General features: G+C 36.5%; 1 long non-coding RNA gene across 1 annotated transcript; it reads left to right on the top strand.

Annotated features, from left to right (window-relative positions):
- Nucleotides 1-3,499: 3,499 nt before the first annotated feature.
- On the top strand, nucleotides 3,500-14,633 carry LOC140148332 (uncharacterized). Its single transcript, XR_011858474.1, has 3 exons — nucleotides 3,500-3,899; nucleotides 9,338-9,477; nucleotides 14,305-14,633. It is a non-coding gene; the product is annotated as an uncharacterized lncRNA (long non-coding RNA).
- The last annotated feature ends 4,777 nt before the right edge of the window (nucleotides 14,634-19,410 follow it).

Raw genomic sequence — 19,410 nt, 5'->3', positions numbered from 1 at the left:
CATTGACGCACGACCTTTACAAATAGTGTACGTTAGAAGTATAGGCATTTACCTAGTTAACATCACTGTGTGAAAAATAACCGGCCAATATTTAAAGTATTCTCCAAACTTCTAGCAAATATATTTCTCTAACATGACCTAAAATTACAGCTAGGTTAGATGTTCAGAAATAGTTGCACTTTGGTAAAATATGAGTGAGGGCAAGGCATAGCTAGCTCATAGCTAGCCAACTCCTCGTGTTAATTGAATGGAGATTTGACCGAAAATATTGGTAACGGACCGCTCACTTCTGAAGGATGCCACAAAAAACGGTACAAGCTACATTTAAAGTATTCTATGTAATTCTAGAAAATATAGTTTTGTAACATGTCCTAAATTTTTAGCTAATTTAGGTGTTTGGAAGTATTCGCACTTTTGTGTTTTAGGAAGGATATGTAAACGACAGATAACACCAAAAATATGAAGAAATTATTTCCAAACCGTGTTAAGTCAACAATCATTATGTTGCTCATTTTAAAGAATGCTGGTTAACAATAAGCAGACAACTGTCTCATTTCGTGAACAAAGGTCCACATACCATTGTTACCTTGCGTTTCCTTTATAATCGGTTACCCAACTGAAACTCCCGGGGGGCCACTCGCATACCAAAGTGGTACGCATGCTCGTCCCCAAAAACGTCGAAAAAGGGTTGATTTCTGGCCTTGTGGCGGCGTCGACGTTTTAGAAAAAAGGTGCTTTTCAGGTAAAGTTTCGACGTTTAGGGTATATTTTTTCATTTTCAGTGGGTTTGTTTTAGAATTTACGCCATTTAGGGGTCCATTTTAGTTTCTTACGCCGAATTACGCCATATTTTAGGGGTAACATTTACAGAGCCATACGTCAATAAGGGGTGAAATTTTTCCACATTGATTACGCCATTTAGGGTCCATTTTTGAGGTGCTGGGACGAGCATGCATACCACTTTGGTATGCGAGTGATCCTCCGGGCTGAAACTATAATACCAGCTCATTGCGATACCACACAGGTAAAACAGACACATGTGCACAACCAGAGAAGATCTGATTTAATCAGTTGAGCTGTTTTCAATGAGTGTTATCTTGGTTTAATAGCTTTTAATAGGGTTTAAGTCCTGCAAAGGTCGTGGTGAATTCTACTGTAGACATGACTGCATCATGCTACTTCCACACTACGGGTATAAGAAAGAAGCTATGTTCTGTAACAATCTAGCTCTGCACAGAAAGTGTTTTGTCGTTGCTCAGCGCTACGTTAAGTGTCAGACGAGACCAATTTGATTACGTCAAAAAATTAGATCCGGATCTGTTACTTGAACTGTCCAACGATCTGGGATAATCAGTCTATAATTATTTCAAACAAGAAAAGGCTACATATAAATTATGATTGATTTCTGCTCATCCCTACTCGTTGACCTCTGTCAACTGTCAACAAGTGGAAATGCAAGATGGCATTTAGCTATAACCGGTTATCCAACTAGTGTAGCTCGCTCAATTTATGACACATTATAATATTCAAACTGTTAACCGTGCTTATGTAAATGTATATACTTTTCGTAGAATGTTCTGTGTCTGGTTCCTAATAAAAAGAGAAGTATTTAGGCTACTGAATGCTCACCACCTGTACTGTTCTGCACTGTATTCTATGTTCTATATTATTACGATAATATATTATTTCAGGAAAGATTATGTTTTGTTTGTGTATTTGTTATGATATTTGAATGAATACTATATGCTGGTCTGAATTAGGTTATCAAAATATCCATTGAATATTACATTTTAAAACTTTCGTCAAAATTATTACTTATTAGAATAAGACTCAATGTTAACATTAAGGTCATAAACCAAAATGGAAAGATATTAACAAGTATCACTTAACCACAGATCCTGATGCATTTAGGCAAGCTATATAAACCAACTGTTGTTGATTTGCTAAGGGACCGTTCACAAACACTTGTTGGGGGCCTGATGCAAAAAGGGGGTCCTCCTAAGGGGAGCCCTGAAAAAATGACCACAAATTTTCCTGGGAAAATTGAGTTTATATATGCTTTTCTATGGGGTTGACCCATAATTTTAAATAAAAAGGGGGACCTGAAATTTTGAGATCTGAAAGAGGGGGGCGAAATTTTGTTGCGATGGAATTTTTTTTGCATCAGGCCCCCCACCCCCTAACAAGTGTTTGTGAACGGTTCCTAAGTAGGTCAATCTGCACTGCTAAATGACACCAAGACTGTAAAAAAAACCAAAAGTGTTAAAGAATAACACCCCCAGTGCGGTCCTCTGTTGATTCCAACCGGAGGTGTTGGCCCTGATCATTTGTTCGTATATCCGCCATTTTGGATTTTTGCCATTTTGTGCATTTTGAAACCAAAGACCAATTTTTTCTTCATTTTTTAAAGTCCCCAATTAATCTGTATGCAATTACCTATCATGTGAGACATGTTAATGGCTTGGCTTTGATTTAGTTTTCTTCTTCTGACAATTTTCACTTTACGGCCGCCATCTTGGATTTTGAGCTGAATTTTCATAAATTTTCAAGTTTTTCCGGATTTTTAAGCCGAAGGCGATTTTTTTCTTCAAATTTTGAAGTCGCTAAGTAATCCTTGTACAATTATCGTTCATATAGTACATGCAAATTGGTTGGCTTCGACTTAGTTATCTTTTTTTGAACTTTTTTGAACAAGTGATCGAGCGTTCTATGTACATCAACCCCTGTTACCCAACATGTTACTTTTAACACCCGAGTTTTTGCAGTGGCGATCCCACCCTATCAGTACTGTGTACTGGAAAATCCATTGTGAATGACTTTACTTGGGCATGAATAGGCGGATAGCAGTCGAAAATGTGCATAATATTAATTCTCAGATTGGGGCACATGTTGTTAACATGTAGTATGGTCATTCCCCCTGGACTGTCTGTACATACGGCCCCTTGGCCGTTATGTACCAACGTTTCATGATTTCTGGCGGTTCTAAACCTCCCGCTATAGCATAATTATCGACATACTTTTAAAGTATGATGTTTTGCATAGACTTTTTGTATCGAGTTTGGTGATAATATACGTGTTCGTAACTATAAAAATATTTGTCAACTTGTGAATCAAATGTGAATTAAGAAATATATTGCATTATATCCTTACAATTTTGATTAACCTTTTGCGTGGTTCGCAAATAATTTGAAGAATTTTTGCAATTTTTAGGAAATATTCCACCCAGTTATATATCACCACGTGGTCATTTTAATTCAAGGGCTTATACCACTAAATCAGACTTCTGCCAGCTTCTGCCCAAGTTTATCAGTCATATAGTGCCATCTTTACATTCAAAATGTGACAAATTGATATAATATTAGCAATTTTAGTGTTCAAAATCGTGTTTAAATACAATTTCTTAATGTGAATGTCACACAGGTTAAAAAGAAACGGGAATATTCGGGCAATATTTAAGACTATCTGCGCATGAATACACAAGGGAAAATGTAGTTAGCAGTCGTCAAATCGGTCTTTTTATGTATCGCTGATTTTCTCAACAAGTAGCCGAGCAATGTTAAAGCTAATGCATACCATGGTATGCAAAATGTTCTTCTCTAAGATGATATACATAATTTATACTTTAAAACTGGGAAAATATCTACTTTTGCACATAAACGTGAACTCTACTTTCATAACTTTGCGTGTATAAAATCAATGCGAAGAAGGTTTTTGTGGTGCGTTCTCTTTATCATCACACAGCTTGTCTCCCTTCGCAATGATGAAAAATTTCCACACGACGGTGTCGCTTAACGCTGAGTTTTGCAGTGTATTCGAAAACATTTCATTTTCTCAAAATGTTTGAGAATCTACAGTCAAGCCAGAGAAGTAATTGGTGTGGTTGATGCATTCCTAGCCAGGTAAGCGTTTGAGTTTCTTTGCAAATTAGCTATTTTAAGCTCATAGTATCATGTCATGACATGGTTTGTGTACAGCTATGTACATGTACAGTACACCCATCGTATGGCTCGACATTACACAATTGTCACACTATGTCAGGCTGACGAGGCTGTGTCAGTGTTCATTCAATTGAAAATGTATCCTTGCTCGAGATGTCAAGTCACAAATTTGTGCACCGCAGTGACCGATGAGCTTCACATTCGAAGTCTACACTGGATTTCAGAGAACAACGGCAATCCCTTGCTCAGATTTGTGCGAAGCGCCCTGTTAATGATCGACGACGCGAACTTTGTGTTCACTTCAAGGGCGCCGATCTGCGATGAGTAACGATATGATGCACAATCAGCTAATCAGATTATCTGTCTGTTGCTACGATTCAGCCAATCAGTACCCCACCTCCGTAAATACCGTACTCTAGACTGTGCACACGCTCTCAAAATGTAAACAAGTGACATTCATACATTTGCTATATAACGGCGCGCGCGATTGGTCGAGAGCCGGGCATATTCAGCGTTCATACATTCACAATATGTAACGGCGCGCGTGATTGGTCGAGTGCCGGGCATAAACAGCGTTTATGCCCGGTGTCCCGGATGTGCGATCGCCAGGTAGGAAAAATGAAGGAAAATCATGATTTTTGATATACGGTAATGTTGCTTGTACGTTTTTGTTATTATTTTTATGAAGGTCGTGCGCCATGAATTGGGGGCCAAATGCGTTACATACTAAAAAATTGAACAATTTACATGTGTTTGTACTTAAACTGGTCTAATTCATAAACTGTTCATCAAAACCCTATAAAACTATATATCACTGTCAAGCTTAGAGTACCAGGAATACACACATACAAACAATTGGTCAATATACAGGGTGCCGCAAATGTCATATAGGGTGGAAAAGTTCAATTTTGGTTCAAAGAGTATAAAATTTTGTTCCTCTCTTATTTACTAACGTAAAAACTTTTTCTGTTAAAACCTTTTCAGATGTGCTAATAACATTGTAGGCTTTCAAAAAAAGCAAACTTGTAATGATGCGTTATGTTGCCTTACTGAGATACAGGGTGTTCAAAAGTCGTACATAATTTTTATGATTTTTATAACATTATCTATCAAAACTTTTTTCCTTCAGGCCCTACACAAAAACCAGTGGCATATTTGAATTCCTCATCAAATTTCCATCAAGAAAATGCTAACTTTCACAGCAGTAGGGCAACTCCTTCAAGAAATATGATAGTCAGAACATTTTGGAGCATAAATAAATACCTAGTACAGTAACATATAGGAAAAGTCTAGAAACCATGACACAGAATGCAGCACACTTGCAACAAATTAACTTTACTTGGAGTAAAACTAATCACACTTCAAACTAGACAGAAATACCAAAGCAATGGTACATAATCCATCTCAATACCTTGCTGGGTTATGAAGTTACAGTAAAAAATATATTTGAGAGTCACCGCAAAACAATATTCCCTATACTTTAACACATGCCTCATCCGTAGGCTCCTCATCCGTAGGCTCCACCACCCCTGACCAGAGGATGTTTAAAGACATTCCCACAACCCAATGGGGTTTCTGACCTTGTATGTCTGGCTTTTGTACACATGTGGTACAGTTGATCATGGCTTGCATTGGAATTGTGTGCAAATATCTGGTGTTTTCATCCTATTATTTAACATTCATAACATCGAGACTTAGGAATAAAATTAATGCAGTGGGACAATATGAATGTTTCCTGTAAGAAAATCAAATATCAGTCCTAAGTCTCAACTTTTAGCTTGTTGGCTGCAGTTTTAAAATTACCATTTTGTGTGTGGCAATGGGGACTTTGCCTTTAAAATTAGGTTATATTGATCAAATTTCCCAATCATAGTGCATTGTAGGAATGCCTTTAAGCCTCCTCTGACCCCTGACTTAACATCCTTTGATCTCACAAAGTACAAATAGTATGAAAGTTTTACCTTCCACAATTTTAGCCAGATAAATTAGCAAGAAAATAAGACCAAAACCAGTTCAGTACCTCTATCCATTCTTGAGATCTGTGACAAAATGTTTGGGAAAAAATAAAAAAATGTAACACCGCCACCTTTTCCTATACCCCAATTCATCGCGCACGACCTGAAATAAGAATCACAAAATGTACTGGTAGGCCTATGTAGTATGTATGAACTGGGTTCATTCATATATTTTCATGACTAAAAACCATTTAGTCATGAAAATATATGAATGAACCCCTAATTCATGCACGGCTACTTCAGTGTGATGATTTCGGTATAGAAAAGAATGCAAGAAAATCGCGTTAAGAATCTTACATCTTATTTTTTGTTATTATTTGATGAAAAACAATCACTGAATGTTTGGGAATGTATGAAAGGGGCTTAATTCATATGCCTCAGGCATAAACAATCAATCATGCGGGGCATTGCGGGCCCTCAATTTCATGAATGAACCCCTAATTCTTCTCTGACAAAAACTTTACGAGACCATTGCATTTGAAATCTAAGCATGAATGCCATGCACATGTACATTGTACTAGCGACAGTTCAAAATAGCCAATTCTCTCGGTCAGGGTTGTTCCATTCATTGCACTTATTGCGATTCTGTCGGTCAACATGATGTCACTTTTGCCATGATTGGGCTATTCCATCTTGACCCTAGTGTGACACAAAGGGGACACTTACCGTTGCACTCAATGGGGGAAATCACAAAACATGCAACAAATAAATACTCTTGATGAAATAATTTTATGCTCGATTTCTTATCAGGAAATCAATTTTTAAATAAATTACCATACTAAATTAATTGGTATTTTCTGTGCTGAGAAAATTTTCTTGAACTGAAAGGCCCTGTACAAACCAATAGGGATTTCATGAGGGTGTCCGCTTTGACAGACGTCGGAAGAAGTACATACTTTTACTAAATTCCAAAAGTACGGTATGTGTTTTTGTATACAATTTACAAAATTTATGTACATACAAAAGTACATACTTTTGCAACATACTTCCATGTGTGTACGTAGTCGTTCTCCTGCATGCAATTTTTACATACAGTAACCACCGGGTATAAGCCCACCCCATTTTTGAAGTGAAATCTGCCATCTAGGAGGGTGTGCTTATACCCGAGTGGTTAAAAAAAAAAAAAAAAAATGCATACTTTGCATAATTCAAGTATACATTTGTATATTATGTCATTATTGACTGAAAACTACCTCATGTGCGGTGTGCAAAACTACAATGTACATAGTATTTAATACATACCCGGAACTTTGGCAAAAGTATGTGGTTTTGCATATATGCAAAAGTATACAGTACTTTTGCAAAATACGCAATATATATAGGCCTATACGCCATATAATGCAATTTCTACATACATGTACCGTATAAGCACCCAGGGCACTTAACAAAGTCATTTTGGGTGGACAGTTATTTTTAACCTGGTTTACCTAATCTTTCATAAGGGGCGTTTATTAGAGGCAATTACGTATGTTATAGGTCCTGAGACGTTCTAGTAGCTTTTCTGGTGCAGAAAATGCATTGCAAGTTTACACTAGACTTGTAGTCCTCCAACTATTTCACTGTATTGACGACTTGACGTCTAACTGTCACTTCAACATTACATGTAATGTTACCCTTAATTGAAAATACCCTAGGTGGGTGCTTATTGGGGCATGGGAGCTTATTGGAACAAATTTATACGGTTTATGCAAAAATACATGCTAGTGTTTTTTGTTTAGCCAGGGCTGAGTATCCCCATTTTGAAGGACTTTTTTTTTTTGCACCAATTTTCGCTCAAATTTTGGGACTTCAGGCAGAAATATGCCTGTACAGTGTTATGGGGAAAATTTTCAAGTTGATAAAAAATGTTTATGTCAGATTCAGTTTCTACACAAAATTTCACCCTAGAAAATGTTCCTTTTTAATTAGGATATCTTTCACTTTAAATTTCCACCATTCTGGCTGCCAAACGTATAGTCAAAGCTTGAATGCTGTTTTATGAATATTAATTACGGTACAAATCAATGCATCAACCAAAAACACGATGGCAATGGACTCTAGCATCGAATGCGTAACTATGTGCCAATTTGAAGATTCCACAGTTCACAAGTAACTCAGTTCAGGTCACGAAAAGGCGAAGCCCGGGGTAAGCATATCAGTAATGCTAAGTGCACAGGTAGTCGTTCTTCTATATAGCCACACCACATGCAATCTATTCAAAAATGCATACTGTGCAAAGTATTCAAAACTGCCTTATATCTGCATACAAAACCATGTACAGTTTGATGTACAATGTACTCACTACTAGCCTGTATTTATTTCATATTTTTTGCTCAGGTACACCTGAGCGAATATTCAGTTTAGACCTTGACCTTTGAACCTAAGTAGCTCCAAGTCAGGCTTCTTCTGCAAATGCTTTTGCTTTGTCTTCACTAGAAATATTTTATAGTATAATATTTGATAGGATAATGCCTGGTAATGGAAATGCAGACTATTTAAATGCTAGCTACTAAATTAACCTCACTCCCTATGACATAGTTCATAATATATATGCAGCAGTGAGATATCTAACTTGAGGTGGACATAGAATATTAGCCTCATTTCCCATGAAATTATTTATAAAACTGTGTTGTAGCCCTTAGTGGAGGGGTTTTTTTTAACCTGGGGATGATATTAATCATAGGTGTTGACAGATTGATAGTGGTCTGGAAGTTCAAGTTAGTAAATTACATACTGCTCATGATAGCCAAAAACCATATTTAGCATTAGGGTTTATATTCATAACATCGCCAATAGTATATGATGCAAAACTATACAGCACATCGGGCCACCATGCATGTATACTATCGCAATATACCAAGAATGAAGTTGATTGGTTGTTGCGATGTTGTGTTAAATCTGCAGAGTGGATTATTAATGAAAATGTGGGTAAAATATGCAATAAAAGCTGCTGAGTAGATTTATGAAAATGTAGGCAAAATATGCAAATTAGCTTATTAATATTCATAAATATGCAAATAAAACATGACATAGAACTATAATACAGCACATTAGACCACTATGTCCTATCACCATACCAAGTTTGAAGTTTAAGCTGCAGAGTAGATTAATGGTTTTGCTTCCGCCCGGACAAGCAAAAACAAACATCCATTTGGATGATAACACAAGCTCCACATATGTGTGGAGGCCAAAAATTCTAATATGGAGTCAACAGGTTTACAGAGAGAAACTCCTATCTTATAGCTAGGCAAATCAAACAGTCCGCTGCTGCTCAGAGATAAAATCAAACATGTATGAATATAGTTAAAAAAAAAAAAAAAAATGAATGGAAGACTACAAACTGTGGATGGTAACATAAATATATGAGAAGTTCTTCTTCAACCTATTTTTTTTTTTCTTTTTCAGATTTTGCTTGCTAAATATGTGAAAGGAGATTACAACAAGAGTGCTGTAACAGTTGCAAAAATACTTTTCTGTTCTCTCTGCCGAACCCCACAAGAGCTGCAATCAGACAATGTTGTACATTTTACAGCTGTTTGGCTCAGGTAAGGTGTTCATCTAGCTCTATGAGCAGGGCTGCAAGCGGTCCTATATTTCCTATATTTTTAAGATTTTCCTATATTTCCGTAGAAAGTTTCAAAAAGCCCTATAATCCCTATATTTTCATATTTGGAATATTTTTTGCTGAAGGTTTTTATATTAAATATAAATGCCTCCCTGGACCCCACCAATCAGGTTTATTTGTATCCATTTCTATAATTCCAGGTTGCATTTTTGCCCTGCAATTTCAGTTAATTCTCTAACTTCTTGGGGCTTTGCCATATGAACCTACACTAGACCTTTTCATAGTTCATGTTGAGATTTTGCATATAAAATAGAGATAATCAGTGTGGTGTTGAATGCTGACATCTTGTGGGTACACGCTGCGACGGCCGTTCGATCTCCATGAGTGAACAGCAAAATCACCGTGTTGATGTGTGGTCGTAATGCGTCTTGAACTCGCCACTCAAAAAAGGTGGCAATGTTACATTTTCCCAAATTCGACTCAAATTAAATGATGATATCTCTGCCAAGCAAGAAGTTATTGTCACGCTTGTGGTCTCATTTTATTGCTAAATAAAATGCACTTTCAACCCAGTAAAAAGAATTCGTTAGCCTTTTTAATACTGACACTGCTTCATAGAATTCAGAATGGGCAGAGTGGCGGAGGTGGGGGATGTGGAGGTGGGGGATGTGGCACACACAAACTCTATGGGATTGATATTTTTAGTGCATAATCTGCTTCTGTAAAGACTGTAAATTGGATTTTTACTCTATTTAGCATCTAAAAGCCTCATGAACTTACAGCTAAACAATTCTACTTATTGGTTTAGTCTAGAAAATACAAACTTTTCCATACAAAACTACCCGTTTTCATATCAAACACTGTAGGGTGTCTTCAAAATCTAAAAGTTACTGTAAAATTTTAATGACCCGTACTGGCGCGAGTATAGTCCCACCCCGTTTTTGGGTGAACATTTTTCAAAATTGGGGGGTGGGACTATACTCGAATTTCAAAAAAAAAAAAAAATTTGAATGCATTTTGAAATCATTAATAGAGTATGACATGAATACAAAGTATCAATTTTCATATTATAAATACAAAACATCTTGAAATTTTTTTTTTAAATTTTTTTAGGTCAACCATGAATGATCCTACCATGTAGGTCTAGGTCCTGGGACACTCCAAAGCCGAAAAAATAAATAACTTAAAAAAAAAAAAATAAAAAAAAATTCTGAAATTTTTGAAAATTTGGGGATGGGACTTTACTCGAAGGTGGGACTATACTCGGCGTCAGTACGGTACTTATCCTACCACAGTCAAAGTATAGATTTTCTGAAGGGAATTTGATGAGGAATCTAAATATGGACTTACTTTTTCTGTATGGGGTAAGGGCAAAATGTTTCAGTTTAAAATATGTTGAATTGTAAAAAAATCTAACATACTTTGGGACACCCTGTATTCTGAGATTGCCAAACAGCTGTGATTTTGGTTTCTTCTAAAAGTCAGTGGGCTCCCCCATTTTGCATTTGTTTTAAATTTCTCGTGAGCTTTGAGACAAACCTTTTTTTTTTTGGCCTAATAAGCAATGCATTAAGTAACCCATTTTTATCTGAATCTTTTATTCCACCCTGTATAACTTGAGGTCACCCTGTATAGTGAATTGAAGTGTGTGTATTTGAATTGCTTATGCCTTCAGAATAAAAAAAAAAAAATGTATACTTTTGCTAGTTTAGGGTTGATAATTATGGAGATAATTAGAAACACGATTGGTGTAAAAAGTCATAATATTTGTGATGTAACGTTAAGGGTGGCGAGTCCAGGACACATGGCCGTGTGGCAAGCTGTGACCTGCGCGTAGTGTCTGATGCATGAACACGCAGATCAGTTGTACCCACAAGATGGCGAAATTGGTTGACAGCCTCTATTAATCCATAGATAGTTAAAACTATTTCTTGCAACAAGACAAAATAATTTGAGACTATAGTTTCATCAAAATCAGAGCAAGTTCCATTTTAGCCCATAGCGGGGACAAATTGGACCTATGACGTCCCAATTTTACTCTTTTGCCCATAACTCCATAACAGTACATCATAGATTGGTCAAAGTATACCTTTTTTGAATCAGAATTACCAGTGAGTCACGATAGTGTGAGTTTTGAACTGAGTAATTTTGAACTTGACCCTTTGTGCAAAGTTCAATGACCCTTTTCTACTACATGTACATGTAGAATGAGAGTAGGCCCTCCCTATTGTTAAATTGCCTCCATAGCCAGATTAATTAGCACTATAAGGCCTTGTGTTTTGAACTCACCACCCTTGGCGTTACATCACAAATATTATGAATTTTTACACCAATCAAGTTTCAAATTAGAATATCTATCAACCCTAAACTAGCAAAAGTATACATTTTTGGAAAGCTGGAGGCAAAAGCAATTTAAATATACACATTTCAACTCATTGTACAGGGTGACCTTGAAGTTATACAGGGTGGAATAAAAAAAAAATCCAAATAATAAATGGGTCACTTAATGCATTGCTTATTACTAACTTGCAGTTATAAACTGAAAGTAAACAACATTGATTTGGTTAGAGGTTAGGGGGAGCCTACTGACTTTGGAAGAAAAAAATCACAGCTGTTTGGTAATCTTGGAATACAGGGTGTCCCAAAATATGTTCAAATGTTTTTGCAATTCAACATATTTTGAACTGAAACATTTTACCCCTAACCCATACAAAAAAAGTAAGTCCATAATTGAATACCTGAGTGGCAGAAGGGCCCAACTCCAATTTTTTACAAAAATGAGTTTGACCCAACATTCTATTGCCAACAGACTGTTCTTCCTTGTGTGTGAAAGATGAGTCAAAATCCACTCTCCAAATAGTCTTCCATGTACACTTAATCATGGTTTTTATGGAAGAAAGGCCCAACTCCATGGAGTTGGGCCCTTCTTCCACAAATATTGGAATATAAGAGAAATTTTGTTCACCCATGAAATCTGCTTTTCACTACAATAAACTTTCTTGCTAACATATTACATGCTTCTACTTGTGCAATTAATGGATAATTTTCCAATTTCTGTGGCTATTTATACCATATCTGCTCACGGAACTGGCACTTGCAGTATATTAGTGGAAGAAGGGCCCCAACTCCAGCTCGTATTAAGACCTGTACCGTTGCCATGGAAACATCATATTTAATTTCGAATGTATGTAGTATTGTATGTTCATGTATTAAAGGTCCTCTGAAGATGAAAACATTCTGTCTATAAAACTTTTCCAAATATTAAGTTTTTTCTTAATATCTCAAAAACAGTTTTGATGGAGTTGGGCCCTTCTTCCACTCAGGTATTCAATTAGATTCCTCATCAAATTTCCTCTCAGAAAATGTAAACTATGACTATGATAGGATAAGTAATTAAAAATTTAGGGCAACTTTTAGATTTTGAAGACATCCGCATTGCTTACTACAGTGTTTAGTATGAAAACAGGTAGTTTTGCACATAAAAGTTTGCATTTCATAGACTAAACCAATCATAAAGAGTTCAAAATGATTAAAAACAATTAGCAGAATAAATTATTTTTCAAAAGAGCTCTTAACCATGTCTGTAGCCCATATGGATGCAAAGATATGATCAGTTGATTCAACACGCACTTTTACGAAATCTTTATTTCCCATAGACTTTGCACATACCGCCACCGCCTCATCCGCCACCGCCTCATCCCCCACCTCGGTCATTCTGAACTCAAACAACTCTAACTCCACTATCTTAGCTGATAAACAATTCTCCTTTGGAGGTCTGTTAGGGCACACATTTAGCTACAACATGACACCAAACACACTTCAATACTGTTTAAGCAGAGATATAACAATTTGAAGGAGTCTCAAAAACCACCATTTTTGGGTGGTGAGTTCAAAAGCAGCGTGGCCATAAATACTATTCATCTGCCAAATATGACAACTGTAACATGATTTGCACGATTGTAGTGCATGTAAACTGAAATCTCATTGCACTATTTCATGTCCTAGACCATAATCCCCCGAAGCTGAACATAAAGTTTTAGCTCATTTTGGACTTAGCGTACATTATTCTCTTCCAATTTATTTAATATGGATTCACAGGAAGTAAATGACTGCTCAATTTACCCTTTACTAAACGTTTGTTTTATAGTTATTGTTATATGCAGTATTTTTAACTTTTTATGGCCCCACTGAGCCCACCATATGCATATGGGTGACCCTGCCCCGCTTCACAAATTTGTTTGTCTCCTTTACTATTGTAAGGCTTGCAGTCCTGAGATTAGGTTTGTATGTAGCCAAGACACATGGCTTTCATATGGCTCAGTCAGGTCCCTTCTAACCTTAAAATTGACATCCCTAGACTAGTCAGAAAAAGGGCAAACACTGCTCGGTCACCCCTATTGCACTATTTGAAGTTGCTTTGTCCAATAAAGCCTTGAAATTATTGTATTATTCTTATTCCAGTTATATTAGCAATTCTGTAAACAATATTATCCAGATACGCAACACAAATATTCTTATGCATGTCATTTTAAGTGTCCATGTGCCATTTTCGAAAAACTAGGTGAATGTAATACAAAAGCAACCCGGTTCCAAATGCTTTTGAACTATGTTTATTCAAACAAAAGAAAGGAATTCCACTATTGCTGGAGTGTGGCTAACATGCAGTACAAGCAGATCAGGAAATAAAGTTACATTAATTATAACTGTTCCAAAATGCTAATAACACATTCATGAGTATCCACAGTCAATTGTACAAATGTATGTATTTCTTACTATCTTCTCTTTCTGTGACTCTTTTTATCCATAGAATCATTTGATGCCCTCGTTGATGCTACAAGGGAACAAGTGACAACATCCATGAGCGACACAGTCAGTCATGTTAGCAGAGGTGAAACTTTCTCAATCGTCAACATCCACAGATGCGTATAAAAATGAATGATACAAGCTGCATAAATATGATGAACAAATACATTCACTTTATCTATTTAGAAATGAAAGGCTTTTAAGACCAGCACATTTACATGGATTTGTTTCAGTGAGTGGTCATTTCATATTACCAGTGTTAGCAGAACTCATTGTAAAGCTGACAATGTGGCTATAAATTCAAGTCAAATCCCTACCTTATTAGAATGAGAAGCATGTTCTTAAAACATATGGAAACTATATTTGGCAAATAATGTGAACTATAATATAACCTTTCTTAAGATTTTGTGAATGATTAGCAGTGTTCAAATATGCCTCAAAAAGTTACAGGCCAGCCGGGCTTGACCTTAAAAAGTTACCGGCCAGCCGGGCCGGCAACTAGATGCCAGTCAGAAAAGTTACCGGCCAGGCCAAAAAGTTACAGGCCAATGGCCTGCTGACTGGCCCTATTTGAATGCTGATGATTAGCCAAGTCAAGTCCAGACAAGTCAAGTAATACTTTATTATACTATTCAGCAAATTACTTCAGCGGTGTCGATGTCCTTCTGCTTTGTCTGATTATCACATAAAAAAACTACAATCTTAGAAATAATTATTCGAACACTTTTAAGGGCTTATTGGAAATGGTTGACCTCTCTACCCCTGTATAATGTTTGCATGCCCAATATGCTCATCTTCACCATATCTTCTCCCAACATTGTTTGGTGGGGAAAGGGAAGAATACGTATGTTGAAGATGAACATTGAGATAACACTACTATAATCCTTAGTTTCCAGTGACTCATATAGCGTGCGCACTGTACTAAGAAGAGCAGGCGAATTGGGTGTTCGAACACATTTGTGACCGTACACCACGAATGAGCCGTAAATGTCCTCAATTGTATTCTGAGTTACAGTGTAAAATGGGCATGAAGGTCGTATTCATAGGTACCTCAATTTGGTGCTACGTGTACCTCATTTAATGAGATACACGTAGCACCAAATAGAAATACCTATGAATATGACCTTCATGCCCATTTTACACTGTAACTCAGAATACAATTGAGGACATTTCTGCTCATTCGTGGTGTACTGGTCACATTTTGTCCGGGATTGTAGGTCACACGTTGCTCACGCAGTTTGACTAGCGAATGAGGTGCCAATGTGATTCTAGAGTTCAGTCTTTGATCAAGTAATCTCAGGGGCGTAGCAAGAGCATCAGGGGCCTATGGACAAGGAGCAGTACGGGCCCTTTTAACCAGGGCGGGATTTAGCCTACCTTATTGGGGCCCTGGACCAGGCCAAAATTTGGAGGCCCGAACTCACATGCCGAGGAAGGTATATGCACTCAAGTCAGTGGCCAAGTTTTGGTTTAACTGGGGGACTAAGGGGGCCTAACATATTTTGTTGAATTCAATTTCAGACTATCTTGGCCCCAGATCAACATAAATTTTTGAATTTGAATGAGCGCGAAGCGCGGAAAATTTTACAATTTTGCCCTATTTTGACCAAAAAAGATGCTGTTATTGGGGTTACAAGAAAGATGCATAGGGCAATTTTGGGGGCCCCCAATTTTTTTTTTTTGGGGGGGGGGGGCAAAATTGCCCTGGACCCGGGCCCATCTGACCCAATGCTATAAAAATCCGGCCCTGCTCTCCATTATCAGCCCTTATTTAATTTTCGCTTTAGTGCTCGGGGCCCCTGAACCCTCGGGGCCCATGGACTTAAATCCATCCTGTCCCCCACTTGCTACACGCCTGAGTAATCTTCATGTGTATGCCAATTGAGTTTGTCATCAAAATAAATAAATAAATTTCAGAATTTATATAGCGCTTTTTCCAGAGGATGCAAAGCGCTGTAATTTCGCTGCGTGGTGAATCATCACAATCAGATCGCATCAACTAGGCTAGTTGCAGCCGAACCTGGCGCAAACCTATCCGCACTTAGATTGTAACATCCACCCATTTTCTGCAGCTCCCCAAATTCCATTGGGTGAAGGAAGTTTTTGATAACGAAACAACTAATCACCGATTTTGAAAGCAGGAGGAAACCGGAGATCCCGGAGAAAACCTGCGAGAGCAAACATGGATCGGGATAAACCAAGTGCACATGAGTCCTTGGGCGCTGGGATTGAACCAGGGACCTCAGTGGTGCAAAGCGAGGGAACTACCGCTGCGCTTAACTCGCCCTCCCTCAATCATAGTGCCAAGATATTTATATGAGGACACATGCTCCACATTACTACCCTTCACCACTAGGGTTTGGAGTTGTACTTGACGTCCTAAAATCAATTATCATTTCCTTAGTTTTGGAAACGTCTCAAGCTATGCAATGTTATTTTGCGTATGTATACAACATGTCACATTATCCAATTCATTCCAAGGCATAGGTTTTTAAACCTTTAGACACATCTGCTTCTGCTTGAGAACATATTACTGTAGCACTGAGTAATTCAATTTGATCATTTATCTTACAATTTAAAGCTACTTCATGAAAGTTGGGAATTCCCTTTACCGTGTAATCACAGTAAACAAAGTCTGGACTATTTATGTACTCGGAATCCCCTAGAATGTAAAGTGGATATTACATCATTTTGGAAATTCCCCAGGAAGTGGTGTAATATGAAAGGTTAATGTTTAAAATTAGTCTTGGAAATTTCCAGATTACATCTTATTTTGTAAAAGAGTGCTATAGAACGGGACATTTATTTATGTTTATGTATCAGAAGATTATCATGTTTTACTTTCATTTATTCAGATACTGTTAACTTTTCAAACAGTGTGTTTTCTTGTGCACTCTGAAGTGAATTTGGGTGAAAGGTGTGTTTGGCCTTGACGACTCGGTAACAATATTTGACTCACGTTGCTGTTGAATCGCACCTGCTGTCCCAAATCTACAGAGTGTATACACATTATACACACATACAGATAATACAACTTCTTTTGTATAAATTAATGTAGTTTTAGCCGACAGAAAAAGCATAATATAAAAAACATGTTGTGCATCTTCAGTGTTTTAAGGAAATCCATTCAAGCTATTTTAAGTTAAGAGCAGTCCTTCTGATTTCATGCCATTGCAACTCAAGTTTTCAAATTTTTGTTAACTGCTCTGAAACATGGGAAGCATCATTACATAAAGGGTTCACAAAAATAACTCCCCCTTATAATTACAAAACATTTTTTTGCTTAACTTGACATACATTTCGTTGATTTGAAAAATTTAAAAACATGTGAATAAAGGAATTATTTTCCTACCCTCCCAAAGTTCTTTTTAATAAAAATCTGTTTGTTTTGGCCAAAAATAATCACATTTTCCAAAAATGATGCTTTCAGAAAAAGTTGCACTTTTCCACATCCTATACATGTAACTTACAAAAACATTCTCGATATCAATGTTTTGATTGATTTAATGGTGTTTTTGTGTTCTTTCATTTTATGTATACGATAACCCAGTCACCCATACAATCATCTTGCAATTTAAAACAATGATTTATTGACATGTACGGGTATTTCTAGAAGCTTTTGAGCCGTGTGTCAAAAATGGTAAAATCAATTACAAAACATTTCTTTGCATAACTTGACATTCATTTTGTTGATTTGAAAATGTATAAATCTGTGAATAAAGCAATCTTTTGCTACCCTACTAAAGTTATCCCTTCTCAAATTCCTTTTTTTTTTTTTTTTTTATAATCACATTTTTCAAAAATAATGCTTTAAAAAAATTGCACTTTTCTACATCCCATACATGTAATGTACAAAACTTTCTCGATTTCAATGTTTAATTGTTTTGATTTCCTTTACCTTTCCGTCTCTGATCCCTTAATCACCCATGTAACCATCGTTTAGTGCAAAGTAATGATTCGTTGAAGCTAATTTTGACATAAATGAGGATGTTGAAAAGTGCAACTTTTTCTAAAAGCATCATTTTTGGAAAATGTGATTATTTTTGGCCAAAACAAAAATATTTTTAAAAGAAAAAACATTGGGAGGGTAGAAAACGATTCCTTTATTCACAGGTTTTAAATTTTTCAAATCAACGAAATACATGCCAAGTTATGCAAAGAAGTGTTTTGTAATTTTAGGGGAGTTATTTTTGTGAACCCTTTATTTAACACTGAAGATGCCCAACATGCCACAATTACCATGATTACATAATCGGTTTAAAACATTTATGAGGGGAAACTGTTAAAAGTTGTGTTACCTGTATGTACAAGGGCACTTCGTGAATACACATAATCTTGGGCCATGTAAAATCACGGACGTCACTTCATTACCAAATACAAGGGGAAACAAAGTATTACCTGCAATTTTTTTTTTTTTTGTGTCGATCAACAGTGATTTGAGAAATAAAAGTTATTAAAACATAATGTTATTTGTGAAGTGTTTACTTGTGTGATTCAATGAGTAACATTAGTAGTTCCTGGTTATTTGAATACTGTTCTACTTGTCAGTGCTTTGAAAGAAATGAATAATATAGCTGGCTTAAATCTTTCAAGTGGAAAAATGCACAAGGAACATAATTTGTGAGAAGTGCAACTATGGATTAGCTCACAGATTTATTTGGTGTTTGTTTAGGCTAAAAAACGGCAAATTCATTTTTTTAAACTTTTTGCTTACACAAACGAATATATAAGACCCCATTTTTGCCAAAACCATGCAAAATTACATACTTTTCCAAAAGTGTGTGCTTTTGCTTATACAACTTAGTATATACTATATTAATAAACGTATATAAGACCCAATGTCTTACAGTACATTATGCTTTCGGTGGTGGTTTATGCACCGCTTTTTACCCCCATTTTTGCCGAAACCACATACTTTTGCAGAATATATCATTTTGCATGATTATGCAAAATTACATACTTTTCCAAAATTGTGTGCTTTTGCTTATGCAACTAAGTATATACTATATTAATAAACGTACAAGACCTAATGTCTTAGTACATTGTATTTCTGGCGGTTGTTTATGCCACCTCCCCCCAAAAAAAACCTACATACTTTTTCAAAATATGT

The sequence above is a fragment of the Amphiura filiformis genome, chromosome 1 (genome assembly GCF_039555335.1).
Source record: "Amphiura filiformis chromosome 1, Afil_fr2py, whole genome shotgun sequence".
NCBI lineage: Eukaryota > Metazoa > Echinodermata > Ophiuroidea > Amphilepidida > Amphiuridae > Amphiura > Amphiura filiformis.
The sequence above is the reverse complement of the archived record's forward strand: the minus strand, read 5'-3'. Positions and strand labels throughout refer to the sequence as shown.